We start from the raw sequence: 27,852 nt of genomic DNA on the forward strand, positions 1-27,852 counted from the left end.
ATATTGAAAAAAAATTAGTTTTGGTAGTATTGCACTTCATTGATAACTTTTTGAAAACGATTAATAACTATTTCATATAGAATTAGAATTATTGAAAAAAAATTTAGTCTGGTAGAATAGGCAATTGAAGTTTTTTAAGACTTTGAAAAAGTTCTGTGTTTTTCAAAATTTTGATAAAAGTAGTTGTTGATTATTGTTATTGGTTTTGAAGCATGTTACTGTCATTCCAATTTGCTGCACTTCTTAGATAGTACTTAACTAAACTGTATTACAATGTTTCTTAAACTTGTTCAGACAATACTGAAGTTCAATTCAACAGAGATACTGATCAATTTAATTTTATTAAGGTTACAGAAAATTTGAGCTCATTACTGTTTATTATTGAACCAATTTTTCTAAGTCTATGCTAATTTTGAAAAAAAATTAATAGCTCTAAATTTATTCCAATTTAGAGTAATAAACAAACCACTCTCGAATTCGTGCAGAAAAGAATATAGTGTTCCGATGTAGGAAAAATTAGTTGGTAAAAAAAACAAAAACGGTTAAGTGATAGCGAAATTTATGAAACAAAGCTGCGGGCTGTGACAGCTTTTTTATGATAATAAGTCTAGTTATAAGCTAGAGCTTCATGCGTCCGTTTTATTAAATGCTTAACGCGGAAAATATTTAAGATCTATAATATTAACGAAGAAAAATGGTTTATATTTTATTGTTTAAGTATCTCCCATAACCCTGATTAAACCAAGCACCGTGTTAATGTGGCAGCAAATTTGGTTGATAGAATGGTTCAAGTCAAAACTTTTTGCTCTGTAGTTTAAGGATTTTTTTTTTTATGAAAATTTAATTGCAGCTAATGGTTTTTAATGCGACGGATGCTATCTCAAAAAATATGTAATTTAGACATAGGTGCTACTAAGTCCTCAGCACTCAAATTTGTCTTGAAAAAGAGTCCATGGTCTGAACTTAGTCCTCCGATTAAAAGCTATTTCCTATTTGTTTTTTTAATTAATTTATCAAAAAAATTAAAAATGTTACAGATATTTTCTGTTAAAAGTTAATTTAGAAATTACTACTTTTTCATAATTATTGCTGCCCCACCCCACATGATGTTTTGAAATGCTGGGGAAAATCAAGTTAAGATTGTTTTTTTTTTTTTTTTTTTTTTTTTTTTTTTTTTTTTTAAGGAAATTTATCCAGCTAAGTTTAAAAAATTAATGATGATGAAGCGAAATGAACGGTTCCACGAAAAAGTTGGTGGTGCATTGTATTTGTTTGCTTTAGAAATAAACTAATGATATGAAGAAAAGTAAATATTTTCTTTTAAGAAAAGATGAACAAGACATCAGTATAATGTGTGGGCCATTCTCGGGGAAAGGTACTTTTGCTGCCGGTGAGCTATTATTTCTGAAAATTGTGTTAAACAATGCTAGACCAGTTAATTAGTCAAAAAATGACATTGTTTTTAGAGTGGCACCCTTGTTTAGATGATATTTAATTCATACCTTGTTCTTAATCTAAAATAAAATTCATTTGAAGAGTAGATAAATAATTTGTGAAGCTTAGCTGTAACGTATTTCATTGTCTTAATAATTCGTTTGATAAAAACGTTAAAGAGCATTAAAAGTTGTTAAAAAAATAATTTTGGAATAGTTTCAACCCCGGTGTATATAACGTTTTAATCTTTCCCCGCTTTTTCTGTCATTTAAAAATCATGGAGTGCGAAACCTTGGCAACAAATCGCTGTTCAAATTGAAATGGATTATGTCAACATTGGACATACAAATTTCCGTCACAACAGTCGATTGTGTTTTTCCGTTCACAGAAGCTGTTGGGGATGAAGGGGATTTTGACAGAAGTCAACAAGCTAGTCAATATGGGGTCGGTCTAACTCCACATCTGTCAGTTGGTGTAGTCACTTCCCGTTTTTGTTGAGCGTTTATGTTTGCTTAAACTATAATTTTTTTTTTTTTAACTGCGAACGTTGAAATTTATAAACTGTCTTATATATTTAACTTAATGCATGTTTAATTCGAATTATATTAAGTAATTCAAATGTAAAATTTTTCATTTTCGACAATGTTAATTGTATCATTATTTGGAACTTTGATATGGAGGAAATCTCAACTTCTAAAGTTAAATTCTAATGGTTCAAAATTAACAAAGTTTTATTTAAGAATATAATAACTTAAAACTGAAGGAGGTTACGTAGTTTGAATGATTTCATTCATTTATTCTTAATTAGCTATAAAAAAGAGAAATTTTTTTTTCTATATTTATTGTTGGTAATTTTCTTTGGTGACTCTTTTAAATAAGATACAATAAGATTTAACCTACTAGAACAGGGACCCTACTACCTACTACTACAGGACTAATAATTGTAATTCAATATTAGAAATTTTAGTGCGTTAAACTATAATATCGTTCAAATGTACTCCTACCTTAATATGGTGCAATCTTGAACCTTTTTTATGGTACTTCTTATATTTGATTACATGATACTATGGTTCAACTTGAACGGTAACTTAATACCGTATTATGGCCGTAACAACTTTGCGCTGTATTATGACTCAAAGCATCGATTATATGGTTCTTAACACATTTTTCCGAGATTGTATTTGTTTTTTAAAATAATCATAGGTTTAATCGCCGCATTATAAAGTTTTTTATTTCCAGAATATCAAAAGTGAAGTATAGTGAAAAGATTTTTAATCAAAATTTCTTTACTATTTGTTTTCCCTGAGCTCTAATTGAAAACAGGCGTCTTTTATAATAGATAATAATAGTCGATTTTTATACTTGCGTTAGTATTATTTGGTTTTGTGTTCTATATTTTTTGCGTTAGATTTAAAAAAAAAAAAAATCATAACTAATGGATAATGTTCGCGAGCAAAGCTTGAAATTGAATAGTATTTTAAAATCGAAAAATTGCAATCTCGGCTTGAAGAAAGGTCTAACTTGAGAAGATATAATTTTATTGAAAGCTCATGATTTACCAATAAAAGGTGTCCATAACTTTCTTATTTGCCAGTAATGACTAGAATTGTAACAATCGTGATTTAGATACTTTAATATTTTATGTTTTTAACACTATCAGAGGTCTGTCCAGACATTTTGTGAAAGGTCCGTTTTTAAGTTAAAATATTTTGTGAAGGGTCCGTTTTTAAGTTAAAATATTTTGTGAAGAGTCCGTTAACGGACCCAAATTTCTTCTAAACAGGCCCCTGACTATATAACACTAAAAGACTTTTTTTTGACGCAGTAATATTTATTCTTTTTGTTTCACTATTTAAAATGTTATTAAAATTCTAATATGAATTTACTTGGTTTTTCAATTCAATATCCAAAATTATGTACTACAAGGTCTCTGGAAAATATAGTCTATGCACTACATTATTTTGTAGAAACCAGATCTAATATCCATTTAAAAACTTAGCATGACGGATATCAATAGAATAGTAATAATTGTTATAAAAATTGTTATTTCATTGTTGTAATAATCATTTACATTGAGCATTATTGGTAGTGGTTTCATTATTTGAATTCAAATGCAGTTTTATTTTATTTTTAAATTCAGTACATGTTCAATGCTTCTTCACAGAAGAATCTATACACTGCATTATTTTGTAGAAACCATATCTTTGTCGTTTACTCCATTTGATACCAAAGCTTTCAACATTTAGCATGATTGATATATGCCGAGCTTGAACTGCTTTATATTCGCTGTCTACTGCACAAGGCATATGACGTTGCACAGCTATGTCTGCATTTGAATATCTATATTTAAATATGCCCTAGACTACCCTCGATCATTACTCGAGAATTTGATGCATTGTTTGTGTTTCGCGAACAGATTAAGGGAATGGATTGGTATGGAGTAAAAAAAGGGGCCAGTTCCCGGTCAAACGGTTTGGCTGAGCGAATCATGCAAAAGCAGTTCTTAGGCTATGACATACAGGAATAATAAATATGTACTAATGTTAAAAAATAACCTAAAATCTCTGGGGTATTTCCCCGATATCGAGGTCGTCACAGGAAAAAAAGGGGTAAAAATAAAAAACATATACATGACGAATACCGATCCCCATGCGAGCCGATCATGCGACTGAATTTCACGGTATAGGCCACGCTCCGTTGCCACCCACGGCTCTCTCCATATCCCCTTTTGCTCCCAAGCATCTCCTTTTGCTCCTCAGCATCCTTTCTTTTCGATCTTCCGCATCCCGAAGATTCTCTTTCGTCATAGATGAGGCGCAATTTCTCGCAACGGCGAACATGCAAAACAGCAACCGACCGACGAAGGCAGAAAAAGAAAAAAATATTCTCAATGATATAAAAAGGGGGTTGAGAAAGAAGATGAAGACGACCCCCCCCCTTGCTCTATGGGATGGGTAATGTGAACGGACGCTTATGAGGCCTCGCGATTCTTAAACTTGCTCTTGCGCTTCTTTTTTTTTTATTTCATGAGCAGTGTATGAAAATCGTCTTTTTGGAAAGGGGTCTTTGTTTCTTAGTGCGGAAAAACAAAAGAGGGGTTTTGAGGGTTAAGGAACGCTAACACTGAATGTATTTATACTTCTTCCGCACTGGTAGTTTGGGTCGTATTCGGTAATGTTTGCGTTTTGCTTTCTGTTCTAGGGGCTCGAGAAGGGGACGAAGATAGGAGTGGGCGCAGTTTTAGATTCGTTTTTATTAAAGTATTCGAAAACGTGGTTTTTTTACTTTAATGAATTAGAGTGTAGAAATCGGTTCTTGTTTTAAATGAAAAAGACTGGTGCTCGATTTGTTTTTGTTTTCTGTTAACAGTGATTGTTCTATTAAATGAACTTGAATCCGTTTATGCTTTTTTTTTTAAAGAAAAAAAATTTTTTTTATCTCTATTAAGAGAAAAGTTAAACTTTCATTACAAGTTTCCAAAGATTTTTTTGCTCCCGTTTAATTCTTTTGTTATAAAAGAAACGGATGCAACTGTCAAAGTCTGATGTAAAAATTTCATTTGACAAGTTCTGAATGAATGGTGAATAAAAGAATCTTAATGTGTTGGTGAAAAAAGTTTTGTACAGTATTAGTTAAAATTAATTCGAATCACACTGGCTTTTTTTCTTCTTGTCTTTGCCTATGAAATGTATATTGATGCCTAATAAATTATAAAGTATTCTTGGAAAAGTAATTTAAACAAACGTGACAATTACCTTTTTAGCGCTGTCCTCTGATGCAGTGTCACAAAACATTTTTTAATGTTATTGTATTGCATAATCTTTGCCAATAGTCTCCTTAATTTGTCCAATTAGATATTTTATAACCGTCGTTATTTTAAAACTACTAATGTTCAGCTCCGTAGCCTTGTAATTTTGAATCAAATCCTGGATACAAGGGAGCTCCTGGATGAAGTATTGGGAGAAATTTTTCTTCTTGGAGGACTTTCTTTTATGGAACTAAACAACATTTGCGTTACTTGGAGGAGAAAATCGCGAAAACATCCTCCATTTTCCTGACGGCAAGGATACTCTAACCCATAATCTGTCTACCACTGAGGATATTGATGTCAGCACTGTGGTCGAGGCCAGCCCGATGCGGAATTCGTATCAACCTGGCTTTACTGGGACTCTAACCTGGTCCACCTTATTGGAAGGTGAACGCTCTATCCTCTGAGCCACCACGGCTCCCAATTAGATATTGTGTCTAAAATAAACTTTGGAAGCATCACAAACTACTAGACACATGCAAATAAATGTTTATTATGTGTTTTTATCTAGTACATGAATGTGCCCGAGATGTTATTTGGCTTTATTTTTCCTAGCCTCCATATTTATCTTCTAATCAATTATGACTATTTTATAGTTTCCGTTTTGTATTGAATATTTATCTTTATGGGAATCGGTTATAGTTATAATGCATTAACCATCGCTTTCAAAGATGAGTAACAAAATATTCGTACCGTTATAAGTTAAGTTCAGTTCCTAACTAATTTTATTAATTGATCTGTTTATTATTTTAAAAAAAAAGTGCATAATGAAGTAACTCGAATACTCAGGCTGTGTTCTTAAATTTATGAATAAAAAAAAAATTTAAAAAAAAGGAAAAAAAAATTCGTTAAATTAATTATTTTTTTTTCTTAAGAAACGCTTAAGCGTAAATATGTAAATATACGTTTATTCTAATTTACTATTAATAATATATAATTTATTAGTATATTATATTGAAATTTACTTCAAATTATACAAAATATAAGGATTATTTTAATAGAGGTTCCAAATAATCGCGTATCAATGCTAAATTTTATTTTATTTATTTTTATATGTAAAAAAATTTTTTTTTACGAACCTATTAAAGTTAATCATTAACTTCTTTATTTCGTTTTTTATTTCAGTGCTATTTTTATTTATTTTTTAAAAAAAAATTTAAATTTATTGAGGTTTTTATATCGGTAATCTGTGTTTTATCTACTTGAGGTTTTAAAATTTAATAATCGGCGAATTGAAATTATTTTTAATAATTCAGAATTTTGTGCAAATTATTCAACACGTGGAACCGCGCTTAGGAAGCTCTAACTAAACAAAATCGGAGCTAAATTGATATTTAAAACTTGAATATTACCACACAAGTCTTTCCACACAAGCTTACTTTTAAATTATAATTTTTGCATTTAGGTCAAAGTTAGTCACAAAATATAAATTTTTTGAAGAATTTAACGTTTTATTAATCTTACGATGAAGGAAAAAAATTCCGTGATTGCACGATTTAAAAAAGTTCGTTTAATTTTCATTTGTCTTTAAATCCTCACAAGCTGGAGTATTTTATTATTGTGTTAAAACAAATTTTTCATTTCTTGGCGCGAAATAATGTATTCAAGTTTTAACGAACGCTTATAAATTGCTTTCTCGTGAATAATTTGTTTCATAAGTATGTTTTGTTTAAATAAGATTTTTAAACGATGAGGCGAGATAATTTCTCTCCGAAATTTTATTTCCCTCCGTTTTCTAGTTATTTAATACCTTTATTTAAGACTAATTTTTTTCTAAATTTATAAAAAAAGTAATTGCAAAGTTATAGAATAATCGAAAATTGATGAGAAAAATATTTGACTGGCGTTTAACCTTGTTACGTATTGTTTCAGTCAATTCGCCCCTCTATTAAAAGAGAAAAAAAAAAAGAAAAGAAAATATTCATTTTTTTTTTTTTTTTTTATAAATCCGAGATTTTGCGAACGAAATGAAGAACAAATTACTTTTTCCCTTTTCCGGGAATGCTTTTCTATTTCATCTATAGCTGCGAGAAATAATTCTGATCTTTTTCCCCTCCATCTTTTAATACATTCGGAGTATACAGCCAAACTGAATCATATTATTTCCCGTCAGTTTTGATTCGCATATCCGAAATTATATATTAAAGGCGAATCAAAAGGAATTTGAAGGGGAAAAAGAGGCATAATAAATAAATGCCCTTATAATTCATTTTAGGCAGCCGAAAATGTTTTCTGTAATTCCAACCCCATGCCCGTTTAAAAAGTTTTTTATTTTTTCTTCCCGTACGTAAAAATAACGGCATGCGGAAACATTTCCGATTCTATTCGTTATATTCTTTTCACTCTTTATTTATCCTTTACTTTTGTTTTCTTCCGTTTTCTTAGTTTGTTTTGTTCCGCAACTTCCCTTTATTTTTCCCAGTTGAACGTCAGTAATTTAATAACAGCAGTCACGTGATCTAGAGTAACCAAGCCCCACCTCTTCCCTTCAAAAATACCCCTCATGCCGACTACCTACTTTAAAAACAGGAAAAAAAGAGGGGGCAACCGGCAAAAACTTATATCTTCTCTCCTTTCTTCTTCTAACAATCCATTGCTATTTTCCATCCTGGATTTTTTTTTATTATTTTTCCCTTTTTCTTCCCCATCCTCTTCATTTTTCCTTTTCCTTCTCCTTTTTCATCTGGGATTCATCAGCGAGGTTTTTCCCTCCTAATCGCATTCTGTTCCAAGTCTGGTGTGTACGGGAGGTGTGGTGGGATGTAGAAGAAACTAGATGCACACACGCTTCGGCACTTTTCGTCTAAAGCGAAATTTCGGATTAAATCTTCTCTCTTTCGTCCGAAGTTTTCCTTGCCAGCAAACGTTTCGGCATGCCTAGGCCTGTTGTGTTACCGGCTGGCCACAAAAAAATAAAAAAAACTTCGTCTGAGGAAGTGGAAAAAATTATACAAAAAGTTACAGATGAAAAGGAGATGAGAAAAAAGAATTACAGGAAAAAAAAAGCTTTCTTTTTGAGGGAATGTCTAAATGCACGCTCTCCTTGATTTTCAAAAGGTAAATAATGCAATTCGGGAGTTCCTTTAAGTTAGTTAGATTTGGATGCATTTCTTTGCATACGTAGCGCATGCTCTCTGTAGTTAAATGAACCTTGACATGCAAAATTTTGAATTAAGCAAAGTGAAGTTGCGAGGAAATATTTTTTTCTCCTTTACAATAGTAACGCTATATTCAAGATTGCACTAGATATTAAAGTCATGGTTCATTTCTTGGTATTGCAGCATCGACCTGTGCTGCCAATATTGTGATTTCGATAAAAATGACTATGTTAGTTCTAAATTGTTCGTGCAATATTTAAGTTGGAAATATTCAATTTTTCTGGTCAGGTATATTGTAGGAAAAATGTGTGTAAATACTCGATAAAAAAAATCCTTAATTGAGCGTTTAATGATGATTATCGTAATCTGAGTAATTTAATCTGATTAACGAGTTTTTGCCTTCTTATATCTAAAATTTGGTTAGCTTGTTTGATTGTTACAATTGTAACTAATGATTAAAGCAAAGAGATTCAGTGAATGTGGTCTCTTAAATACGTCATGAAAATTAGAAATGAAATTTTAAATATTTCCTCTTGTGGAATTTTATTAATGAATTCTATTTAACTATTTTTTTATAGAAATACAGGGTTGGCAAAAAACCAGTTTTTTTGGGAAAAAACCATGGTTTAAACCACAGTTTAAACTAATTGGTTTAAACCATGCCAACCATGATGGAAAATACTTTTACTTTCCGAATATTACTTTTTGCTAAATTACTTTTAAAAATGTAAATCGAAATTTTTATACGATTATAACCTAAATAAGTTACCAAATCTTGTTTTTTAATGTTTTTATGAAATTTTTTTTATATAATACTTATAATTTTATATATTTTTTCTTATTATGTTTTTCTCTTTTTTAGGTGAGTTTACGTTTGGATTCTTTTATATTTTTAATACTTATGGATAAGATATTCATTTGAAAGGTAAATACGTGTTTTATTTATTTTTTAATATTATCTACTGTTATTTTTATCACTTAGCCTATATTTTTTTCTATATCACATAAAACCTGTATATTACCATAGTACGTATGAATGCTATCTTTCATTTGCTTGTTATTGATATTTTATCTGTATTAGCCTTTTTTCCTACTATTTTTAATTATATTTATTTGTTTCAATACAATACAGTATTGTCTATTAATTTAATTTTTTGATCCTTTCTGCTTGCAACTGCAAATAAGTGCGAAGATTAAAAATTATTGCTTGGAAGATTTTACCTTAAACACAGAAAAGGTCACTGGTGTGTCATGCCATGTTTCATAACCATAAGTTGTTTAATATTTTACATTTATTTTGATCAAAATTAATACAAAGTGATGAAAAAAAGATTGAAATACGTTTAATAAAAATTCTGCCTCAAAAGTAAGAGCACGAATATTAAAATATAAATATTTTAAATTTTATTTAGGTTAATTCTTATCCTTGCTAATTTTTATTGTTGATTTAATCGGCGCCGCTAATCGATAATGATAATATCGCTCAGTTTTTTTCTTCTTATTTCTGTGAATTTTAATACTGTAACATATACTATTTTCCTCTAACTGATTCAATTAAAAAATAGTAGATTTTAAGTGAAGTTAGTTTAAAAAAAATAGTAATTTACTGCTGCTTATATTTTGTGTTTGGGGACATATTGTTTGTTGTTAAACATAAATGATGATCATGTACGCAATCAAAACTATTCATTTTATCTTGACATTTAGGTTCCTTTTTTTCTATATTCAGCTTCCGCAATTTGTTAGTGCTTAGCACGAATGTATTATTACATCAAACATAATGGCCACCATTTTTTTTTTTCTTTCCTCTTTCTCTCCCGCTCATTGCTTTTCGTCGCCAATCTACCAAACCTGCCCACTCCAACGATGAAGAAAAAGAACTAGCAAAATCTGAAACCTCTTAGGTTAAAATGAGTGTTGGAAACGAAATTGAGAGAGAACAGAAAACAGTTTCTAATTGCCTTTGGGGAAAATGGGGGATTATCCTAGAGAAACGTGAGCGAATTTCCAAAATTCGATTCTTGCAGTCATTATCCCTATTTTAACATAGAGTGCGATTGAAAGATCGGGTGGTCATTATCATCATTCAAAATCCAATTTCTTTGAACGTGATGAGATCAAACCGTTCGTAATGTCGGTTTGGAAAGCGCGCTTTTCACGACGTTTTCAACAATGGCTAGAGTTATTCATAGAACGTTTTTCCCTAATGTTTTCAGGAATTGTTTCAGATTTTTTTTCTTCTTCTTTCTTCTTAATTCCGTTTTTTGGATATTAAATTATTCTTTTATTATATTTCGTATTTTGTTACAATTATTTCCAGGATCTGCAATAATAAAATTAATTTCATTTTTTGTAACTGTTTTAAATTTTCGGATTTTTTCGGATTTTTTCTTAATTCCGTTTTTTGGATATTAAATTATTCTTTTATTACATTTCGAATTTTGTTACAATTATTTCTAGGATCTGCAACAGTAAAATTACTATCATTTTTTGTAACTTTTGAAATTTCAGATTTTTTTTCCTTTTTTCTTAATTCCGTTTTTTTGGATATTAAATTATTCTTTTATTACATTTCGAATTTTGTTACAATTATTTCTAGGATCTGCAACTATAAAATTACTTTTATTTTTTTAAAAACTGTTTTAAAATTATAGTTGACAATTTCTTTGAACGTGATGAGATCAAACCGTTCGTAATGTCGGTTTGGAAAGCGCGCTTTTCACGACGTTTTCAACAATGGCTAGAGTTATTCAAAGAACATTTTTCCCTAATGTTTTCAGGAATTGTTTCAGATTTTTTCTTTTCTTCTTCTTTCTTCTTAATTCTGTTTTTTGGATATTAAATTATGTATTCTTTTATTATATTTCGAATTTTGTTACAATTATTTTTAGGATCTGCAACAATAAAATTAATTTTATTTTTTGTAACTGTTTTTAAGTTTTGTAACCAGTGTAAATGAGTGATTTTCTGTTTAGCGATACCGGGTACTGTGGATTTTTTTTTATAATTTTGGTTTTGTTTCGAATTACTTAGTTATTAAAAGCTTTTTAAAAACTGTATGAATTTCAATTTTTTATTTTTCTTGTTTTCTATTTAATTTTTATTAATAATACTTGCGTTTATTAGTATTTATCATGTTAGTGTTATTTTCTGTTAATTATATTTTCATCGTATAGACTTTTTTTTCCCTAATAATTCTTATGCAATTTGAAAAGAAATCAAATATTGAAAATTTTTCTAAGCTAAAATGTTAATTTTAATAAAATCAATATACTGATTACAAAAAAGTTTGAGACACAGAATATTAATATTTTTTTTTATTTTTTTTTATTTCGTTTCAAATTTTACTTTGGAAAATAATATCCCTTAATGGTGAAAAATTGCTTCTAAATAGTAGAAAAACAATTATTAATAATGTATTGGAGAATTTTAAATTTATTTTTAAAAATTCTTTTGAATTTTAAACTTTTTTATTTTTATGTTATGAAGAGGATTTGTTTTTATAGACCATAGATTATTGTAATACTTTTCTGATTTTTAATACAAGATTTTAATATTTATTTGACTTTTCGTTTCTCGTTTCTTTGGCGTTTCGTAAATCGTTTCTTTTAATATTTGTATGAATTGATGTACGTATAATTTTTTCAAATAAGTAAAATTTTTATAAATTGTTTTACTGATTCTCTATTATCAAATAAGAAAAATTCTCTTATTCATAAAAATCAATTAAAAATTTTTTTTTCGGTATATTTTTTCGGTTTTTGTTTATTTTAGGAATATAAAATTAATAATAAATTTTATAATACTTCCAAATGATTTCTTACATTAACCAAATTTAATATTCATTATTTTTTTGGTAAAAATGATAGTTAAAAAAGAAATGGACTATAATGTGAAGTAACTTTTATAACGAATATACTTTTTTTTCTTCTCCATGTTATACGAAGATGAGGGAATTATAAAAGAAATGTTTACATTTTTTTTGGCTTTTAATGAGGGAATAAATATTTAAAATTTTAAAATAGAATTATTATGTTTTGAATTACTCTGAGCTATCTAGTAATTTTTTGAAAATGGATTCTCAGTTTTTCATTCATGGTTTTAAATTAAACAGCTTGGCCTTCTAAAGCTGAATTTCGTAAAGATATCTAGACGAATTCAATCAAAGATTTAACTGCTTTTTCTCCCCATATTTTTTTTAGTTTAATATCAAATGTGTTATTTTTACATTGAGACTATCTATCTAGCTAAGTAATTAAAACTTATCTTAGTCAAGTTTTGATTTTAACACAAAAATAAATTCGTGTTTTGAGCATCTAATTAGGTTTTCTATCCCCGATTTTATGGAGGCTACAGTTGGGGCAATTGCTTCAACACAAACACTCAAGCTGTTAAAAAAAATCTATAGCATAAATTGACCTGCACATAATGGTAGTCAAACCCAAGGAGGGCAGCATAAAAGTATCTTTCTCTCTCCCCCACAAAAATGAAGGTAAGAAAAGCAACACAAAAAAAGGTGACTTTCGCCATTTTCCTTCTTCTTCGCAGGTGGAAAAACTTGATTGACAGCTTAAGGTTTCATTCTTCCATCGAATAATTTTTAGCTTCGAATTCTGCTTTTAATGGGTCTTTCGTTTCTGCAAAAGCCATTACACGATTCCAAACTGATGTAAATGCGGTAGGCCGCCTAGAAGGCCTGTAGGCGCCAAAAAGGTGGGATCGTCCGATGCCGCTTAATTACGCTATATTAGAAGCTTTCGTTATGGAAGGAGAAGAAGAAAAAAAAAGAATTAAAAAGGACTTGTTTGTTTTTGGTTTAGTTCTTCTTTGATGAGTTTTACGGAAGCTTGATAGGTGATTTTTATCATGATTAGTGCATTTGGTAGCGGGCTTTCACGGCGAGCCAAGGAATCTGATTGATGAAATGTCCCACCAAGAATGAAGAAAGAAAGCGTTCTTTTTCTTGTTTCCGGTGCGAAAACAACTGGTGAGAAAGCGCGAAGGGTCTGTTTTTCTTGACATGGTCGGCTTCTTGCATCCTATCCTTTCCAGTGCGTAAATGATAAAATGCGGAATGGACTGCTAGAGACGAGCTTACCTTGAAAGAAAAGATCGTGACAGGAGAATGAATGTGTGTTTTTGGGGTTTGGGGAACAATTGTTAAGTTTCGGTTCTAAGACTTGAGGTATTTTTTTTTTTTTTTTTTACTTAAGAAGTATTGTTCAACATAAAACAATTAGCAATTTTTTGTTTGCATACATTTAAAAGAACTTTTTTTAAATATTGCATGTTCCTTACTCAAACTGGCTGTGGTATTATAATGTTTAATAATTGAGATGGTTAAATTATTTGTTTTTAAATGTTTAATCTTGAATAACGCCTTTTACTGCTGATGTAGGTAGCATGTTGTACTATAACCAGCAATGAACAACCGACCCAATTCTCAGTTTACAACTATCAATGTTCATCTCTGTAGCCGTGTAATTTTGAACCCAATTCAGAAACACCTAGATCAAGCATTGGGACAAATTAAACATTTGCGTTATTTGGTTAGAAAAATCATGAAAATATTCCGTGTTTAGCCAGACGTTGATGGGATTCTAACCCATGATCCGTCTATCACAGAGGATATTTTACGCCAGCACTGTGGTTGGTGCGAGCCGCAAGCGGAAGTCGTATCTACCAGTCATCGCTGGGATTTGAACCTGGATCATCTCATTTGAAGGCTAACGTTTTATCCCCAGAGCCAGCGCGGCTCACTGTTTTGGTAACATTGGGAGGATTTTTAGGTTAATGTATTTATGTATGTGAGATTGGTAAACTTTCTGGAAGCATATCAGTAAAATATCATTAACGTATCCGTTGACCCGTAGAATATTTTTCAAAAAAAATTTGCAACTTTTTAAATTTTTTTTTTCTTCATGTAGTAGGTAGAGCGAAAATGGAGCAAAAGGTATGAATAATTGAGAAAAAAATATATATATTGAAAAGATTTTTTTTGCCTAAATTGTAAGCTTAAATTGCTTTATTCTTTCAAAAGTATACTAATTTAACTTCCCTCCCCTTGCTTTTTTTTTCATTATGAATCTAGCTGTCCCACATTTTTAGAAGACCTTCATTTTCAATATGGGAGAGAAGATATTTTAAAAATTATAGCTTTCCAAAATTTGAATTTATTTCATTTAAATGAATAAACGGGAACCAATTACTTTATAATTTAATTTTATTACATCTTTAAACGTTTTTGTTTGGACTTCATAATTTTTTCCACTGTTTGCAAATTCTTCCCATTTGAATTTAATTTCCACGTATTACATTTATCAACGCAAAGGTTTTCTGCTAATTTTTTTGTAAAATTTCATTACCTTTTTTTATTATTTATTTATTCTTTTTTAACTTTACCGGTGGAATTTTAATCTATTGAAATTGTAAGTAATTTCTAAAAATTGTGCCTCAGTAAAACCCATCTTTCGACTTTAGTCTAATTAAGTTTCTTTTTAAAAAAATAATTTTTAACCAGTAAACACACCCCATAATAAAATGCTAAATAAAAGACATGAGCTAAACTGTATTTAAAAACGGTATTTTTTCTTGCAAAAAACCAATGTAGCCTAATAACTTATTTTAAGAAAGATAACGGTTTACACAAGCCAGTTACTTCCAGTAATGAAAGAGGGGCCCCCGGTGAGAAAAAACAGCAAGAGGGGCCCCGCAGGACGCGATGAGAACACCCGCACAACTAAATTTCCAAACAAAGCGGGGGTTATTCAGTTCATTGCTGCTATTAATTTGTATGTTTTTATAACTTCAGCTCGTTTTTATGGCCTTAATGTTTAGTTAGAAGGTATAAACAGTTTCTGCGCGTGCTTTGCGGAGAGATTAAAATTTATAGCAGACAGAGTGATGTGGGCATTTATTAAGGGCGACTTCAAGTGGTTGGGGTGGGTTAAAAATGGTGGCGGTGTTGTTAAAAGCTTGATTGAAAAATGGATGGGATCGGATCTTTGGCAGCGGTAATTGTTTCTTTAACTGAAGGGTTAATAGCGGCTTACTTGAAAAGCGGGACAGCTTACTAACTTAATGCTTAAGCGGCTACCGTTTCATTGTTTCTCTTTCTTTTGTTTCATCCCATTAATACTTTCTTTATTTTATTAGTAATTTATGAAATTCGTGAAGCTAAATGTAGTGTGCTGTTTAGACAATACCGCTTGATGTCGTCTATGTAATTGATGGGATTATGAATAGTTGAATTTATTTTATTCTCGCACTTAATTACGCAGTCTGCTGTTTTTTTTATTATTATTGTTATTTGATTTAATAAAACATTCAATTATTTCAACTTTTTTTAGCTTCATTGTTGATTTTTTTTCTTTCGAGAAATATATTTTTATGAATAATTTGTTTTTCTCATATCGAATTTTGTTTTTACGTACATTAGAAAGAATTCGTGTTGATACTGCTTTACATATTTTGATTATTTCATGTCTAACATTTTTTTTATTTTTACTGTAAATTTAATTTTAACTAAATTAACCAGTAATTTTACTGTTTTAAATCACTAATTATTATTTAAAAAATCTCAGTCAGAGACGGTTTGTAGGACGTTTTTATGTGGTTTACGAAATATTGGCTTTTTGGCTAAGTGATGACGATAATAATAAAACATTCTTATGTGCCTTTGGCTCTTTTAATATCCGTTGTTTACAAACGTATTTTGTCTACATTAATTATCTTTACAACGAATAATGAAAAAGATGTCTTTTAAAATGTGTTTAACTCCATAGCCTTGTAATTTTGAAGCCAATCCAGAAGACAAGAAAACTCCTGCATCAAGTAGTGGGAGAAATTTGCCTTCGTGGAGGGCTTTTTAATGGAACTAACTTGCATTTGCGTGGAAAACCACGAAAAGCCTTACGACAGAGGGGCTCTAGCCCATGACCCGTCTACCCCTGAGGACATTTTACGTCAGCACCTGGTCGGTGCAAGCCGGATGCGGAATTCGTATCGGAGAGCCATCGCTGGGATTCGAACCCGGGTATCCTCATTGGAAGGCGAACATTCTATCCACTGAGTCATCACGGCTCAAACTTAGGTATGTTAACGTGTGGGATGCTACGTGGAAGTGCAAAATATTATTATTCAATACATCTATTCTCATACAGTTGTTGATACATTTTAGTGTTCGCCATCAATTTGATATGGTATCTAGTGGTTTGAGAAGGCTGAGTATCACAATTTTAGACTATCGTGTATTTAAAATATTTAACTTACACTGTGTGTGTGTTAACAGAAGTAGTTAACCAATAATTTGAAACGTCGTGTGTTTAGAACTTTTTTTAAACATAGACAAAATAAGATGAAATAATGAAGAAATACAATAATAAATTGTGAGACTTTATTAGTTATAAAGAATGAATCGAAATCTCTTAATTGGCATAAAATTAATAATTTCCTCATTGTAGTTTAAAAGTGAGATTTGAAATTATTTAGGTTTCTAAAATATTATTTATTCATTTATACGAAATTTTGTAATTTAAACATTTAAGACTATGCGGAATTTATAAATTTTATGAAATTCTTGTTTTTTCTCCCTTTTTTTTAATTCATCGTAATCACAATATTCTGATCGTTTTTTTTAGTAATACAGAGTGTTTCTTTTTTTTATATATTTATATAAAATGTTTTCAATTCATCAAATTTAAATGTATTTTTTTTTAAAATTTTATAAAAGAAAAATTTTTTTCCGAAAAAAATATTAATTCTTGTATATTAAATTTTTTAATGCCTGAAAATCAATCAATTTTATCAACTAATTTTTTGATGGAATTAACTTAGTTCTTTAAATATCAATAATAATAATAAATAAAAAATAACATGTTAGTTTAAGCTTGTTGAAACTTAGCTGTTTTCCCAGCAAAGATCTTATCATTTTAACTAGTACCCTAGTACAGACAAAGTATTTTCAGCTTTGAGAAATGGCACAATTTTGGCACTTTAGTCGATCATCCTAGTAAATCTGCACATTATTTTGATAATCTGTGGAATAAAACGGTAACATACACAACAGCCCCTCTCTCCGTAATTTTTTTTTGAGAGTAAGCAATAAAGTTGGGAGAAAAAAATCGTCACAAAGCAGAAGCTGTAGTCCATCTTTTTTCGACATTTACACCTCTGCCCCTCACCTCCCCGTATATTTTTTGTTCTTTATTTTTTTTCTTTTCCATAGCAAAGCCCCTTTTCTCATACCTTGCGAGACCTGGATCCATGCCCTGGAGTATCACATTTTAAAAAGGGGGGCAGATGACTGCATCAAGTAAGGTATCTTGACATGTGGCCAATGTCACTTTTTTCCCCTTCTCTCCTTTTTTTTTTCTATCGTTCTATCTTCTTCCCTATCAATGTACCCCTCTGTGCCTTTTTCTCTTGCGTCGTGAACGAAGCCGGAATTGTTCAGAGCCCGGTTTATTCTTGTCCGTCCGTCTCTTTCTTGTCAGCTATCCATCTAAAAATCTCTTTTCTTGCTCAACCCCTGCCTTTTCTCCCCTCCCCTCCTCAAAACTCGTCTGCTGTGGATTTGAATTCGATGTTAAGTTTAGCGGGCATCGTTTTTAATCTAGCGCCATCTATTGACAAGTAATTGAAATTGTGATTTTTTTTTCTTCTTTTTTCTTTATTGTCTTTGAAAAGTAGTACTAATTACATTGTTATATAACAATATTTATTGAGTATCGCAATTTGTTATTCCAATTAAGTGCGTAGATAATTTTATTAAGCAATATTAGCATTTAAAACACATTAAATTGTAAATTGAAATATTTTAAACTAAATGGGTATTTTAATATTTTTATAATAAATATTGAATTGCACAAATGGGCATTTTATGCATTTTTTGTGGGAAAATAATCTAGCAATCACCTTAGGCAATTCAAAACTTTTCTGTTAACCTTGAGATTTTTTTTTACTTAAGTTGCTGAAAATAAAACTGTCTGAATTGCAGAATTAAAATTCTCGTATTATTTGAAATTATTATTTTTTTAACTTAATTATTTCTTTTTTTTTCTCCATAAAGTGAACATTAATGATGAACTTATTTTTAATTTTTATATGTTAAAATTGCCATTTTAAGGAAAATTAAATAACTCTTTTTTCTAATGTTTGGATTTTCGTATATATTTTCGTATGGATTTTATGGGATTATGGATTTTCACATGGATCATAATGCGCTATATACCTACCTTAATATGAATTTTGTTTTTTAAGTCTCTTCTCTCAATACAGAAAAGATGAGCTTAGTGGCTGATTTCTTGTGTTTTATTCTACAATTAGTTAGCAGTAACTTACTAAACTTAAATCAAAATATTCAGTTTTTTATGTTTCATACTTGCACAGAAAAAAAAAATCATAATAAAAATAACTAATCACAAACCGTCATTTTAGAGATACAATCGTTGTTTATGAAGTTAATTCATATTACCCAAAAATTATAAATTAGTATCAAAATGATGAATGTATTTTTATAAATTTGTTTTAAACTAGCATTTTATTTAAAAAAAAGTGAGACATGCGTTGAAAATCATCTTTCTTTTAGTATCCAATTAAAATTACTTGCACGAAATCGTAACTTTCACATAACTTGACATTACTAAAACATTTGTTTTTTTTCATATATTTTAATGTCCTTATATTTATTTGACGACCTGAAAATGGACTATATGTATGTCCAATGCCGTGGGAGTTTCTATCAGAAAATTGTACAAATATTATTCAGCCTCTTCAAAAAACTGCAACTCATATTTAGTTATAAATTTTAAAAAAATATTTGACTTCGTTTTAAACTAATATTAAATTAAATATAATTCAATCTGTGCTAAAAATACTTAATTAAAATTAATATTAATTTAGAACCATATAAATAATCTGTAGTTGCTTTAAAATAATTATAATATATTATAAGTTGTTTTAAAATAATAATTTAATACTAACTAACTAATAATAAAAAATACTAATTATCTAATAATTTAATGAATACATTTAAGGTAAGATTTCTTAAAACTAATTGAGCCGCGTCTGGAAAATCATTCCTTTCTTAATACCCAATTAAAACTACTTGCACGAAATCGTAACTTTCACATCATCTACCATTACTGCTACATTTATTATTCATATCTCTTATTGTCCTTACCTTCAATTGACCCGAGAACCGTCGATAAGTGCTAACTTCATGGGTGTTCCTATCAGAAAATTGCACTAAAAGTGTCAAATCGCTCGCTCATAAACTGCAACTCAGGTTTGCTCGTGCACTTATCTGTAGTTCCCATTTTGTGGTGTCACATCGTTTTCGATAGGTGACTGGTTCTTCTGCGACCAACCGATAAAAGAAACTCACGATTCCATCTTGTGTGGATGTCGAGTCTTCCTATCTACGGGGACCACTCCTTGGTGAGGCCCATTATTTCAATCAATGGCCGCTCATCCTCCTGAATAACAATAAACTCGGCAGTGATGTAAATGTGACCATTTCGATGGTACGTCACGGTTAAATGTCCTTATACAGGTCGTTGTTTAGATTTAGGAGTAACGTCAATGTCACTTTGCCCTATCAAATTGCTTAAATTGGGGAGGGGGTGAAAGTTATTTCTTCCTTTTCTTTCATTTTAATTTTATTTATTGCTTTGAAGCTTAATTTTTTAACTTTCTCGTACTTCGTTTTCTTCATGTTACATTAAGGTTCATTTTTGATTTTCAATTAGATATTCTATTTTTTTTATTTTATTCGGTATGCAATTTAAATATTTTTTCTTAATGTGACATTTAATGTATAGATATTTTTTCTTAATGTGAAATTTAATGTAAGAGCATGGTGTAATGCCGTAAAACTTCTTCACCAAAGGAGACATTTTTACGTCAAATTTCTTCAGCATTTTTTTCGTATCAGTATAGTGAGTTAATTTTTAACCGGCGTTCAACAGCCGATCCGATTCTGAGTTTACGACTATCAGTGTTTAACTCCGTAGCCTTGTAATTTTGAAATCAATCCAGAAGACAGGGGATCTCCTGGATCAAGCAATGGGACAAACTAGCTTTCGTGGAGGATTTTTTTAAGGAAATTCACCAGCATTTGTGTTACATCGAGAGGAAAACCTTCCACGGTTAGCTCAACTGTAAGGGGATTCTGGCCCAGGACCCGTCTACTACTAATATTTTATGTCAGCACTGCTGTCAGGATTCGTATCAACCAACCACTGCTGGGGCTCGAACCTGGGTCAGCTCAAAAGGAGAGCTGTATCCCTTGAGTAACCACGGCTCTATAAGTATAGTTAACAAGTATCCGGAATTTCCACTAGATAACATCACTGTTTGAAAATAGAAATAGTTATGTTTTTACCAAAAACGATCTCTTGACTATTTTAAAATCTGACTTATTTTATTTTCCTAAGCTCTTCATGTTTAAATGCATACAGATATCTCACAATATTACATTCATGCTACAATTAAATTGAAATTTAATTTGAATAGTTTTTAAAGTTTCAACTATTGGTTGTTTAACGCCACTATTCCACTAAGACACGATTTTAGATTTATATTTTTATGTATTTGTTTTTCTTTTATTTAAATATATGCGTGAAAATGTGTATCAGAAACTTCTGTATTATGTATTTAAAAATTAATTTTTGTATTTTTCCTACAATGGGCAAAACTTACAAAGTTTCAAATAAAAATTAAATTATCCTGAAAGAAAATAAATGGCCACCTTATAGGATTCAGCCTTTTGAAAATTGAATGTGCGTATGGTAATTGAAAGTACTTTAAATATCTCTTTATTCAAAGTTATAAAAGTCGTATTAAAAGCAAACTGAATGCCGAGAAAGAAACACATTCGCACCTTTAAAAGTAAATAAATGGCATCATTCAGATGGTAACGTTTTTATTTCATTACACTATAATAATCATTCCACTGTCGAGCGAGGTGTGTAAAAGTATTCAAAACTGACGATTATGACTTTTTTCATTCATTCTTCAATAAAAGGTTTCTCTTAAAAGAAAATAATCGTCGTTTTACGAACGCTAAATATACCGTGCGATTAAAGAAGAGGGGTGGGTGGTTTAAGTTGAAAAGAAATTCTTAACTTGTCACGGAATGCGACTTCGGAATTAATTCCCACCCATCAACAGCAGCAATTCGAAATTCATCCCGAAATTTTACTTCTTCGCATAACAATAAGGCTATCGTGTGGTGTGGGGGTGTAGACCGCTTCTTAATGGCCTAAGGATTTCAACCTCACTTTAAAGCATTAAATGCGAAAGTTTATCACTTAAATTACCGGACCAGGTGACAGCTTTATTGACGTGAACATTTTTACGTCATCCTGCTGCACAACAACGACAATTGAGGCATTTCTGCATCTTGTCATCATCACCCATCTCTGTTTATCCCTAAGAACGTGAGAATAATGAGAGATAAAAAAAAAAAATTTTTTTACAAAAAATTTAAATTTTCTAATTTTTAATTAAATTGTTTGTAAGCGAAAAACTTAACATTCTTAGAATTTTTTTAGACATCACTTAATTAGTTATATAATGCTGACAGCATTATATAACTAACTGAACTCACGTACTTTTCTTATTTACAGAAACCATAGATCTAAGTTTATAATTTTCAGTGCGAATTCTTAGATGTTGATGATTCGAATATTGCGATGGCATTCAAATCAAGAAAAAAATAATAACATGTTATTTCTACATTTTAACAGCTTTTACTCCGAAAACACTTCACTTTTTTTTAATCATTTTAAAAACAGACTTAAATGGTTTAGATATACATTTATGGAAAAAAAATGGAAAAAATATCTTGCTAAGAGTACAACAACTAAGCAAACTTTAAAAAAAGATTACAAATGCAGCGACAAAGTGTGGGGTATATAAGGATAGTATGCAACGTTCTCGAGCATACGAATGTAAATGAACATACGTCGACTGTTTCTTGCACCATGTATCGTGATGTACTGATCCCATCTCCCGCTTTTAACTCCTATCTTCTTATATGATAACAAAATATGAAATAAAATAAAATGAAAAAGCACCTTGCTAGAAGTACAACAGCAACGCAAACTTTTTTTAAAAAAAAATTGCTTACGCACGCAACAAAGCAAAGGGTACCTAAGGAAGGTATGCAACGCTCTCTAGTACATTAGTTCTCACCTAAATACTGTTGAAGGAATACTCGTGTGGCCTTACCGCTGTACTGATCGTCTGCTCCGAACGATTCGATAATGGTATGTTTTTATCGCCATTTTATTGCAGACTTTCTCCCTCTTTTTATACACAAGTTTATACGCCTTTTTTTTCTTTTTTGAGATCAACGAAAATCACCCAATCTCAACATCGAATGAAAATTCACGAGCTCTCTCCCTCCTTTAGAATAACCATGAAGTGGGGATATAAATAAATATTCATTCTATGGTATATTTGTGTTCAATTATTGCTTCTGCAGTTGCTTAGATGGATTTTTAATTCAAGTGAAGTCAATATACGAAACAAAAGAGTTTTTTTTTTCCTTTTTCAGAATTATTGGATTTATGGACTGGGGTTTTGGAAGTGGGGTGAAAAAAAAATTAGGGCAAGATAAGGGAGTTGGAAGAATTTTATAGCCTCTGTTAAGGTAAGGATGCACTGAAAGGTGGTGCATGATGGGGCTTGGTGCAAGTCACGTAAAAGCGCTCGACCTTAATCTACCATTCACTGTACTTTATCTGAAAGCATGAACGATACCAGATGGGGATGTTTTTTTTATTATTTTGTAATTTATAGGTCGTGATCTCGGTGAATTTACTGTCAGCTTTGTTGTAGATATTTTAAAAACGAATTTAATTTGGATTTCCTATTTTTATATTCCTTTTTTGCTAGTGTTACAAAACGTGAGTTTTTTATGTTAAAAATTATCTTTCCCTCATAGCAGATAAAGTATAGTATTTTTTATTCATGGCTCATCAGTACTTTTAACGTACCGATCTTTACTAATGTGCATCGATGTTTTGATCTTTGATTCTAAAAAGAGTTTATTAGTTATTATATAGTTAGATTTAATAGTTAAATCTGTTACTAAAGTTCAAAAAGTTAAGACAAATTTTTAGATTTTTTATTATATTTTTTATTAATATTCACAGAATAAAGTACGAAAAGATAGATAAATCTTTTCGTACTCTATTCTGTGAATATTGTCTCTACGTTTTGAAAAAAATTACTTTCTTTTGGACGTAGTCGAATACTTTCAATTTAAATTTTAAATTCAATTTAATTTAAATTTTTAAGCGTCGTAATTTTATTTACGTCTTTGAATGTGTTTAGTTTGGCAGTAAGTTTTCCAATTGTTAAACTATTACTTAGAACGTATTTTGTTTTAAGATATTTGTTCAAATTTAATCATATTAAAATCATAATAATATTACATAAACTCTGAAGTAATTTTTAAATAATTTTGAGATAATTTTTTTCCCTGCTGGTATAAGTTCAAAATTAGAAAAATGTCTTCCGTATATTTGTATAAAAGTGTAAATTTTTAAGATCAATCTTATAACAATTCATAATTTTGATTAAGCTTGGCTTTAGAAATTTGAAATGGCCTTTTCGAAGACTTTTCCAGACTAAATTATAAAAAAATATAGAAAAAGAACTTTTATTTTTAAACATGAAATTAAACTGACTTTGTTAAGTAATTTACAGATTCTTTTAATCTTAACTAATCTTTTTTCTCCAAACTTAGAAGTCCACAATTTAGATAATGCTTAAAATGAGAAAATTTTCAAATTTATTCTGTAATTTTAGGTAATTGTCTTTGATGATGGAAACAAAAATCATTTTGACAGTTTGAAAAAAAAAAAAGCGCAGAAAATGTTTTTTTTTAAACAGAAATTCTTTGTTTCGGCTTGTGGCTTTTAGATCCTTTATCTTTTCTTTTTTTTAACCTTCACAATAAACATCGCATTTTAGCAACCGCCAGGAGAGTCCAAAATGGCAAAAAGAAGACAGCAAAGATATATGGCGTGTCACTAAAGGTCCTGCGCGTAATTAAAAAGAGATGGAACCCAAAGTGTTTTATACCTTATCTGTTAAAAGTCCTCACTGTCTTCTTGCTTATTTAAGAAGATCTTCGCTTAATATTCTTTTTGTACATCCACGAAGTCGAAAGGGTTACAAAGGGGACATCCAATGATATTTGCTTCTATCAGATAACGATTCGACAGCTCGTGGGCCATAACTGTAAATCAAATGAAGGTTTTTTGTTCTTTCTTGCCAGTTTCATTCGTTTGTTTTCTTCTGATTGGCTATGTGATACAATGTGGTATATGTGACATGTTAGCTAATTGGCGCCTCGCACAGATAGTAGCGAGCTTTTGTATAATCCTCACGTATATTTAAGGCTTAAGGGCAATCATAAAATGTGGTTTTATTTAAAAGTATACATCACGTCGTTGATTCTAATGAAGAGCACAGTTAACAGTTATGGAGGTCCTATTTGATTATTTTAATAATTCTACGAGTAAAAGTAAATGATATGAAGTTGAAAAATGTTTCGAGCAAATATTTTGTCTTGATAAAGAAGTTCGGTTTTTAAAAAAATTTATTTTATCGCTCTTCCGAGTTCATCAACAGGTTTTTCGTTATGATTTGCTTGAGTTTCGTACTGCTTCACCTTCCATTGATGTTATCTACGACAAGGTTTTTATTAACCTTGACTTATCATGAAAGCCTGCAATATTGTTTCTTTGACGTTTTTTAGGATCTATTAATCAAATTGGATTTTAAAAAATGCATTTTTATTTCTCTTTTTTTCTTCTTTTCGTTCCTTCTCAAAGTTTGAAATGAGGCATATTTGTATAAATAATATCTATACCATCTGTATTTATAAATTTCTGAAGTAATAATTGGTATACTCGTTTAAATTTTAATATGTATATTATAGGCCTAAGTGCAAATATAAAATGTAGTTTTATAGCTGCGAGAAGACGAGACTTTTTTGAAAATGTTATATCATCTTTTAAATTGCACAAAATGTAATTGTATGTAATTTTTTCTCTCCATTTTATATAAGATTGATTAGATATGCTAGTTAGTTAGGTTTTACCTCAACAACATTTTACAAATGTGTGAAAATAAAAAAAAAAAATAAAAAAAAATATAAACAAATTTAATAAAATGTAATACACATAAAATGATGAAATATTTTACTTAAGTTCACGATTCTTTAATTTTTCTGCAATATATTTTTTAAAGATTTTTTAATGTAATAAACTTTGCTGAAGGGAACATCTTCTTGATGTAGCACCGAAATCAAAATTTAAAAACCCAGATCACTCAAACATTATAGTACTAAGTTTTTATTTAGTGATAGTGTTTAGTAGTTTTTTTTAGTAGATATGATATATATAATTTTTTTTCTTCCCATACGAGTTTAAAATAACTTTAAATCTTTTTTTTTTCAATTCCTACTATTAGTTTACACTCTCTCTATATCTTGTTGAAATTTTCAATCATTAATAAAATACTTCTTCTTAATCCTCTCAAGTTCAAATACATTTTTTAAGCTTGCAGTGAATGACACTTGACAGTGCATGGCACTTGATGTTAATACAGTTTTTTCAACTATTAATTCATTAATTAAATTTAACCGTTATTAATTTTAGTTTTATATGGATTCCATTAGAAATATTGAAGCCATAGGTTTTTATAGCCATATTTTTAAAGCATTAGCACGCGAAATTTGATTCTTTAGAACTCGTTGATTCCCATTCTGCTTATGCTAACACGAAAAAAATTAATTAATTTTAGACTTATATGAATTCCATTAGAAATATTATTGAAGTCATAGGTCACTATTTTTAAGGCATACTATCTACATATTCCATAAGCATATGTCGCCCTGAATCGTGTAAAATCATTAGATGGAATATTTATCGAATTGAACTCACTGGAAGGGTCCTTGCAATAATGAAGCATTATAAGAGATAGATAGAATGAGAAATTATAGACCAACTTCATAAATTAGAAACGAAAAAATGTTAATAATGCTAATAAAAAGCAATTAAAATAAAATTTTTCTTTGTTCACCTAAGTAAGAATTTACTTTTTTAAATTTTTTTTTCGTTACTTGTTTCTAGTTATTTTCCGTTATTAATTGCACGTTATATACTTTTTAACAATACGTGACTTATCGAATTGAATGGAAATTCTTCTTTTCCTGATTAAAGATGAAAAAAACTAACTTTTTTCCTACTGAGAAAATGTTAATAAATTTGATTGCAAGGCAGTGTCTGGAGTAATGGCAATAAAGGGAAAAGAAATCGGAAAATGTTGGGAATTCTTTGAATCACTGTGCTGCTCTCTCCCTGTGATTGGAAAGTTCTTGCCGTGAAAAGTGCCCCATCTTTCTTTTTCAAGATTCTTTTATTTCTTTCTATTTTCTTAGTAGAGGAGTATGAAGAGCTGAGGATTGGGATTGCGAGAGGAAAAGAAAAAGAGATGCTTGTGTCTTCCTTTCGCTCATCTTCCTTTTTTAAAATAGATTTTCTTTACACCCTTCTAACAACGTGACAGGAATAACTGTTGGGTGACGTCATGGACACGAAAACACCCTTGCAATGGGGTGAAAGTCAAATTAAGTACCTCAAAGTCTGTCTTTAAATCCGTTTTTGTATGCGGCCCTAATCTGATGAATCGTCGAGATTATTGTTTTTGTAGGTCTACGTAATTGTTTCGTTACTTCTCTAGGAGATAAGATTAGATATTTCTTAGTTAATTTAGTTTTGAATAAAGTCTTTTTTTAATTTGTTGGATCTAGTTGTAATTTTTATCTCTTAAATTTAAAATCTAACCATCTATTCAATTAATTATAATACATAACATACCATTACTAAAAATGTTTTTTTTTAAAACCTTTTTTTCGATTTATTTTATTTTTGTACTCTCGAACTTACTGCTTACTTAAACATAAAATTAAAAATAAACAATACACAACGCGAATAGAATACAGATAAAGGTATACGAATAGGCATACTACTAAGGTACTCATATGCCCATTCATGTATCTTTTTATTTGTGCTTTGTTCATGTTGTTTAATCATGTGTAACACAAAGTTAATCCTATTCTCCTTTGGATAACTTTATATTTGGATTTCAATGTATAAATACATTCTATGTGGTTAATATTGACATAAATATTTTACCTTCTTTGGTGGCTTGTTCCGAAAACTTGGAATAGGTATTATCAATTCAACCTCTTATTATATTTTCATGATTGGTGGCTTGTTCCAAAAACTTGGAATAGGTATTATCAATTCAACCTCTTATTATATTTTCATGATTGGTGGCTTGTTCCAAAAACTTGGAATAGGTATTATCAATTCAACCTCTTATTATATTTTCATGATTGGTGGCTTGTTCCAAAAACTTGGAATAGGTATTATAATTCAACCTCTTATTATATTTTCATGATAATGCGTTTTATATGATTCGTTG

General features: G+C 29.9%; 1 protein-coding gene and 1 long non-coding RNA gene across 5 annotated transcripts in view; both read left to right on the forward strand.

Moving 5' to 3' along the window:
• Positions 1-27,852, forward strand: part of LOC107439046 (homeobox protein extradenticle) — a 320,360-nt gene that overhangs the window by 34,356 nt on the left and 258,152 nt on the right. The window lies entirely within an intron of this gene.
• Positions 9,134-27,852, forward strand: part of LOC147802515 (uncharacterized) — a 51,729-nt gene continuing 33,010 nt past the window's right edge. Inside the window, exon 1 of the long non-coding RNA XR_015429892.1 lies at positions 9,134-9,265. This is a non-coding gene — a long non-coding RNA (uncharacterized LOC147802515). The remainder of the gene's footprint in view (positions 9,266-27,852) is intronic.

Source organism: Parasteatoda tepidariorum, chromosome 10, assembly GCF_982258835.1.
Source record: "Parasteatoda tepidariorum strain Cologne lab strain chromosome 10, Ptep-v5.0, whole genome shotgun sequence".
NCBI lineage: Eukaryota > Metazoa > Arthropoda > Arachnida > Araneae > Theridiidae > Parasteatoda > Parasteatoda tepidariorum.